The sequence below is a fragment of the Chenopodium quinoa genome, unplaced genomic scaffold (assembly GCF_001683475.1).
Source record: "Chenopodium quinoa cultivar QQ74 unplaced genomic scaffold, ASM168347v1, whole genome shotgun sequence".
NCBI lineage: Eukaryota > Viridiplantae > Streptophyta > Magnoliopsida > Caryophyllales > Amaranthaceae > Chenopodium > Chenopodium quinoa.
Genome location: NW_018745442.1, coordinates 110,258 through 116,050, shown reverse-complemented (window position 1 = coordinate 116,050; position 5,793 = coordinate 110,258).

Sequence of the window (5,793 nt, the reverse complement as noted above, 5' to 3'; positions counted from 1 at the left end):
AAAACTAATACGACCTGTCCCAACATCATAGCAGGCGTCCGACGGCATCCCTCCGGATGAAATTCGTCGCAGAGAGCAGCTCCCTTTTGGGTGGAACATTGTTCTATAAACTAATTTCACGGCACCTATACGACTGTCCCCAAGGGCAACCACGTAGCCGTTTTGAGACAAGGATAACTCTATCACTAACCAAACCAGTAGTAGCAGTTGACATCTGAGTCAGATGACCGCCTGTATTACTTGGGATAAATACAGGGGGTACCTATTGAGTTAATAGCCGACAAACATTGGCGAATCAAGGGGTCTAGCCGGCCTTCGCCGCCTGGTACCTCTACTTCTCAAACAAAAGTGACGGCGACTGAGTAACTCCAACGTTATCTCATAAGTCACTCCCTCAAATTTGGTATGGAACCTGAAAGGTTTGAGTCGTCCGCCTGTTTTTAACAAACAGGGGCACTCAAACCCCTATTCCTACTAGGTAACCTATTGAGTTAATAGCCAACAAACATTGGCAAATCAAGGGGATCAGCCGTCCTCCGCCGCCTGGTACCTCTACTACTTAATCTAGATTGTGACGAAGACTAAGTAACTCCTATGTTAACTTAATAGTCACTCAAACTTAGTATGGAGCCTAAAAGGTATGAGTCGTCCGCCTGTTTTAACAAGCAGAGGCCCTCAATCACTACTCTTGCTAGGTTAAAAAATTATGAGTTAAAAGCCAACAACATTGGCAATAAAGGGAAACAACCGGTGCCCGCCGCTTGTTTTCTCTACTACTCAATTCCTTGACTACTAGGTAATACTTTATTTACTTGGTCAGACCACTTTCCTACTTGGTTAAAATTACAAAAAGACAGGCCCGCCTGCCTAAAAAGGATCCAGACAAAATAGTTCGACTACCGATTGGATAAATGGCCGACTGATCGTCTATCCTGGAAACAGACAACCAGTCGTCCAGGGGCATAGGCGGCGTACTAACTATCTGTACCTGTCTGCAACGTTCGGCCATGTAAAACAGTCGGTCTAGTAAACAATTGGATATTAGATATGGTATACTTAGACAAATTTGAAGCAAAACAAAAATTCATTAAAAATAAGCCGGTCATTAAAGACCAGCAAAATATTCAAATCCCCGGCCCCCTGGCCGGGTAAATACAAAGCAAACGGCGCGCAGGCCGTGGAAAGAATACATAAAGCTTAAGAAGGGGGCAGTTTAGTATTAGCAGCTGCCGCCTGGTCAGCACTCTTCTTGCTTGACTCGGCTTCAGCTGCATCCTTTTTTGATGCCTTACCCCCAAGCGGCACAAGCGCCACTACCGGCTCCTCCTCCTCCAACGCTTCCCCCAACGCCTCTTCTTCAGCAGCCGCCAGGATCTCTTGATTATATGTATCCGAACACTGGCGGTACGTTCTTTCCCAAGAGGCAAAGTCGGCACTGGGGAAGAGGCGGCCCCAGGTCATGCGCTGGATTTGAGCGGAGTCTTCCATCATCTCCCGGACCAGCTCTTTCTTCTCTTGCTCGGCCTTTTCCGAGAGCTCTTGGGTAACCCTCTTCTCCTGGGTCACCAGGCGTTCCTTTACGCTGGCTAAGGATTTCTCCATGGCTTCGTAAGAGTACATTTTCAGGCGAAGAGGTTTCAGCTCGGCCTTGAGATTTGTGATGGTCGCCTCCAGCTCTTCATTCTTCTTCTAGGCCGCCTCTAACTGAGCCTGAACAGCGGCGGTAGCCTGCGCCTGATAATAAAGAATATCAATGGTCAGTTCTTCATTTTGGGCAATTTGAAACATTGCCTTATCACAGTCAGAGGCGGCCATAGCTTTTACAGCCTTTACCTCTTTGTTTTTTCCGATCAAGCGGCTTGCGAAGGCCGTTAACTCGGAGCAGGGCCTAAGTAAAAAACAAAAAAAAAACAGGCGTCAGTTTCCAAACAAAAAAGAAAACAGGCGTCTAGAAAATTCAAATACTCAAAAATATGCTAAGTATACCTCAGCAAGGACCCCTGCAATCCCGTCAAGGTCAAGGGTGCCGACACCCCTGACCGCCTCCCTTTCAGCCGAAGGAACTGCCCTGATCATAGACTTGGCCATCTCTACCAAGTCAGGCCCCTGGGGCCGGCTGCATCAAGCATAAACAAACGGATTAGACTTAGTAAAAAAGGAGCAAGTCTAAAATTTACAAGGACAACTTCATACCTCTAGGCGGCCCAGTTGGAGCTTTAGAAGAAGTGGCCGGCTGTTTCTCAGCCGCCACCTGTTTCCTGGCAGAACCAGGAGAGCTCCCAACAGTCGTCTTCCGGGCCTTGGGGTCCGGCTAATGGGAAGATGAAGCTCTTGCAGCACCCGTCTAAAAAAGAAGAAAAAAGTCAGTATATGCATAAACACTCCAAAAAGAGGGTGAAAGGTTCGGAGCTCACCAAGGGTGCCCCCTTCTTGGGGGAGTCGGTTAAAGCTTGTTGCATAATAGAGGCCCGCAACATGGCCGCCGCAGTCTTGGAGGCGGTGATTTTGCTCATGGCGTCAGCTGCAAAAACAAACGGCAAAGTTAATAAAAGATAAACAACAAATGTATGAAACAACAGAGTATTCGACAAGCCGATTACCTCTTGAGCACCGACTGCTGAGGCCACAGGCGGCCAAAAAGTACTCGTCATAGAGCCACTTGAAGCTCGGGACGCAGTGCAGGGGTACTTGCTCTCGTACCCCTGAAGTAGAGTCGACCCTCGACTCTACTTTAAAGAGTCCTTTGTCAAGGATCTCTTTCTTAGCCTTGGGGGAACAGGCGGCATGCTACGGCCGCCTGCAAGAAGGGGCAGATTCCTGTTCCACCTATTGAAGCGCTTGTTCTGCTCAATGTCAGAACTCTCAATGATGAGGAAGGTGCTCCGCCAGTCCTTCCACTTGTTTGTTTTACCTCTCGTCATGAGGTAGCCCCTGTGGCTTGTCAATTGATACCAGCCGGTACCGCCTGACTTAGGGGTCCGGCTGAGATAGTTCATGTGGGCAAAAGCCTCGAAGCTCGGCTCCACCCCGTGCAGTTCGCACCCGGCCACATAGCCGAGTACGTTGACCCAGGAGTTTGGGGCTAACTGCCATAACCCCAACTCATACCCATCCAAAATCCGCTGAACAGCCGGATGTAATGGGAAGCGAAGCCCTGCCTTGATGGCCGCCTCGTAGCAGCCAAAGCAGGAGCTTTCGTAACTAGAACCAGCCGGCTAGACGACTGTGTCTTCTGGATCCGGCACAAACACTAGAAAATCGGGGCCCATGGTGTGGTTGGCAATAAAGCTCTCCACTTTCTCTTGCATGGCTGTGATTCAGCCCCGACGTACCGTGCAGTAGTAGGGGGTATTTAGCTCTTGGTAAGAGGCGGATGGTTCCGCCCAATTGTCCCCCTTCTCAACTATGTGAGAAAGTCTCGCCTCTTGCAGGCAGCTGTTTTTCTCTTCTGTACCCAAAGAAGCATGGCCAGAAGAGCTTGACGAGGAATCGTCCTCGGACGAGTCTGAAGAGGACGACTCCTCCCCTCTCCCGGAGGGGCCCGCCTCCTCTCTTTGAAAAGGAGCAGATTTGTTAACTGTTAAATTGGAAGGGGTCACTATGAATCCCCCCACAGAATTGCCGGCATCCAGGCCGCCTTGTCTCACTTCAACATCTGGCGCCTGGTCAGATGTTTCACTAATCGGCACCCTGTGGGAGGAGCCGTCTGAATTTGAGATCCTAGCTGTCTTTTTCGTTCTGGCCATCCTGCTCTGCATAGACACAGATACAGTCGGACTTTGTATAAAGGGCAAAGATGGGTCCGGAAAAGGGCAGGCGACACTCCTAGTCCTAGATTCAGCCGTCCCCGGTGACCGGCTGATCACTAACCTAGCTCGTGTCGTGTGCTTCCGTGGTGCCATTTCAGAAAATAAAAATAAAATTAAGAGTAAGAGAACTGAGTTACCTGAACGAGTGACGGTTGATGAAGTTCTGGAAATCCGTTGCAGTCGGCTTGTCAGAACAGGCGGTAGGCAGAAAAAGTCCAAAATGTCAGAGCAAGTTCAGGGGTCCGAATGTTCTCAAATAGTTCTCAAAGTGTGAAAATGACTCAAGGCAACTCTCCCTTATATAGGCGAAGTGAAAAGGCGAAGGGTCACTTCCAGAATTCAAAATTTGGGCGGGAAAATCTCTCGTCCTTTCGCCGACTAACACCTGTAGCAGGTCGTCGCCCGTTACTGTGCGACACCTGTCACAGGTAACACGTGACCAGTCACGTGCCACCTGTGAGGGGCAAATGATTAGGGGATTTTGCTCCCACCAATCGGAATGCGCCAAGTGGACCAATCAGGTCCTGCCAAGTGTCTCCTAGTTGGAACTGTCAGGACTTGCCACGTGGCACGCGCTTATTCGTCCACCTTGGACCTGTTATGTCACGACATGTGGCATACTCCATGCCTAATGGAGAACCCGGCCACCCAGGCCCAACTTCCGAGGGAAGCCCAATCAGCCCTAGGTTTACCTAAACCTAGGATGGACACGTTTCCCAAGGTTATAAATACCTCCCTTAATCCTCATTAAGAGGACACGCGAAAAACATTACGGAACACACTAATAACCGGCTGATCTCGCTAACAAAGCAGATTACCTACATTAAACACTCTCACCTAGAGAGACCTTATTACTTTAATTTCCGCATTAATTACTCCTTAATCAGGTACTAACTTGACCGTTGGAGGCGGAGCTCACAGGAGTCTCCGTTATTTTGCAGGTACAGGCGTCCGGTTCCAGTCTCGGAATTGTAACTCTCCCGCAGGACATCAGAAAACCCCGAAACACTTTGTTTATTAAACTACCTGATTATCTGCCTGGGTAATACCCAGACTGACCCGCTTGTTAAAAAAACTAAGTTTGATACTTAGTGTAAATTCAATACTGACTAAAAACTAAGCAGAAAAACGTTTAGTGGTATACAACCGGTCCCATATAAGACCAGAGGCTAAAATAGCCGGATGGTTGCTCATTCTATAAAATCGCCTGTCCCAGCATGGACAAAGGCGTCCGGCGACACCCCTCTGGGTGCAATCGTCACAGAGAACAGACTATTTGTCTGTTCTACGTACCCATGCAGACGGCAAAAATTGAACGACCAAGTTGGCCAACTCATAGCCGTCTGACCAAAATAACCTATGAAGAACGAATAAGTTTCCAGATGCCCACAGGCATCAGTCGGTCATTGATAGAAATTCTTACTTGGGTTATTTATTCCAAAGTTGCACTCACTTCCCCTATTGGGGCAAAGGATTGGGAATTGGCTACGCGTTAACCCCAGACGGAATATAACCGCGTGGGTAAGAAGCTCAAAGCACCCGCTTTTATGGCCGGTTGTGCACTTGGTTTGGGGCAATCACCATTGTGATTGATTGGCCTAAAAACACTCCATACTTCTCCAAGTATCAAGTGTTTTCAAGCCAATCAATCAGCTTGACATAAAACCAACTACACAGCCGCCTAGGGGCAAGAGCACCCGGATTGCAAATTGCCGCATGCTTTTTTAAGTTAGGAAAAATACTAAAGAATTGCATACACATAAAAAATTCAAATTGAAAAAACTCAAAACAGACATATATAAAATCCGACTGAGTTGGAATACTTCATTTATATTTGAAATGGCACAAAGGCCATAATAATTGTTAACCGGACACATCCGGTAAAGAAAGAAAGTGGAAATGTAAATCTAACCCCATGGTTGGTAAAAAGATACAACAAAACACGACATGCAAGCCGGTAAATAACAAGGATTGGCATACTGCC